The sequence below is a fragment of the Aethalodelphis obliquidens genome, unplaced genomic scaffold (genome assembly GCF_003676395.1).
Source record: "Aethalodelphis obliquidens isolate GAN/ISIS:26980383/991018 unplaced genomic scaffold, ASM367639v1 scaffold19, whole genome shotgun sequence".
NCBI lineage: Eukaryota > Metazoa > Chordata > Mammalia > Artiodactyla > Delphinidae > Aethalodelphis > Aethalodelphis obliquidens.
In genome coordinates, this window is record NW_020837963.1 from 19572058 (window position 1) to 19574145 (window position 2088).

General features: G+C 36.7%; 1 pseudogene; it reads right to left on the bottom strand.

Moving 5' to 3' along the window:
- Nucleotides 1-562: 562 nt before the first annotated feature.
- On the bottom strand, nucleotides 563-1094 carry LOC113626706 (60S ribosomal protein L9 pseudogene; annotated as a pseudogene).
- Nucleotides 1095-2088: the final 994 nt, after the last annotated feature.

Below are 2088 nucleotides of genomic sequence, written 5' to 3' on the forward strand. Positions count from 1 at the left end.
TTCTGTTTTATGAGTATCAATTATCATTTTGGTAAAGTGTACACTTGTGATGCTCTAAAACTCAGGGCCTGGCTCTTTCCTGATGTGGCAAAAGGAGGTACTCAAGGATCTAGGCTGGATGGAGTTCCCCATCTCAGTAGGCTCCCGCTCCCACATACCAGGAGACTTTGCCTCAGAGAAGCTTCTTTCATTTCTGACAGAGCATGTCTCCAAGACAGTAGGGATACTTCACAAATTCTCAAATATTTAATAGGCTCCTCATATATTTGCTTCCAAATAGTTCCATGTGCTGCATCTTGTTTTCTGCCATTTCTAGATTGTTTAAGTGTCCAGAATCTTTTATGTGTTCAATAATATTTGATGATTAGATGAAAGAACAAGCAAATACATGTTTTAAATGAAATAATTAATAACTCATTCTTGATAAATGGTACTGTAACAAGCATCGATTCCTTTTTTGTTCTTTTAATGCAGGGCTTTGTTGCATCTTTAAAATATCACAAATAGATCTTAAGAATCATCTGGCTTCTTGTTTTTTCCATAGCTGGACAATTCTTAGATATTATTCATCAGCCTGTTGAACTGTTCCTTTTCCGGAATTATAGACACAATCCAAATTTTTTTTAACTATTGTGTTTTGCTGAATCAAAGTATCTGAGTATGACACATTTTCAATGTGTTTCCTTCAAGAATGAACTCATCTTTTGGGGTTTGAGATATTGAACAACAGATGACTGGTGTCATCCAAACGTTGTGGATGTATTTTTTACCCAATAAATTTTAGATGTGAACAAGAGACCCATCCTCCAGAATAAAAACATTGATGGGAAGTGAGCATATGTAGACCTCAGCTTGTAAAGGAAGCCCAGTGCAATATCCCTGTACATGTCTACGGAGGGTCAAAACCATAGCCAGTTCCTTTCTACTTCCCCATCACTTGTCAACCTGGAATCTATTTTTCTTTCCAAGGAGACTTTTTTATGTTGATGTGATTGAAGTCCTCTGGGGTCCTTCATAATTACTGTGTGTCTCTTCTGAGCGATGTCGACATTCTCTGGAATGTCAATAATCTGATTGCTGAGAACGGTTTTCATTCTTGCAGGAAGCGGATTTCTCTTAGCATTCACCTGTTACGTACAAGTGACTGATAGATTTAAATTTTGGTGGCCCTGCCTATAATCACACCCTTTAATTAGCATTTGTTTGTTCCAAAATGCAAAACAAATAGGAGTGTTGGTGTTGACCTCTCAAAGACAGTACAGGATCTGAACCAACATACATCTCACTATTATAGAAGGGGTGACGTGAGTTATATGAGTTAGCTGAGATAATAATTCAAATTCATTCCAGAAGTTGTTTGGTACACCTTAAGGACTGATGTCTTACACAGTTGCTTAGCTGGCTGTTTCTTACATAAGCTTTGATAGTGACTAGAAAGTAAGTAAGGTATTAATGTGTGGTTAAGCCATAGGTAGCCATGATACAATGTGAAGAGTAGTAAAATAAATGCTCCAAGTGGCATGAAAGCACAGTGGAGGAATATGTTAGTTTGGAATAGAATTTTATAATACGTAGCTCTGTGAAATCTTTCTTTTAGTGAATAATATGCTTTTAAAGAATCTCCCCACCTGTCCCCCCACCTCCTCCCACTCACTTTGTTCTGCCAGGTCCTCCTTCTCGGCTACTGAATTAACATTATATCTTTACTACACACACACACACACACACACACACACAGATGCTTATCTTGTTTCTTCTTATAAAAGCTAAGGTTTTGTCAGTTCAAGTTAGACAGTAAAAGCCTAAAATGCTTTTCTTAAATATATCTATTGTTGTTTGCTTCTGAATGTAAATTAGGTATTGAGTATTACTTCTTCATTTAAATGTGATTAACTTAAAAATAAAGTTAAAATAAAGGGTTAAAAATAAACCCTTTCCTGATCTGATGATATATTTATGCCACAACCTTTTATTTCTCAAGAAATAAAAAGGTGCAGAGGAACCAAGATGGCGGAGTAGAAGGACGTGCTCTAATACCCTCTTGTGAGAACACCAGAATCACAACTAGCTACTGGACAAACATCGACA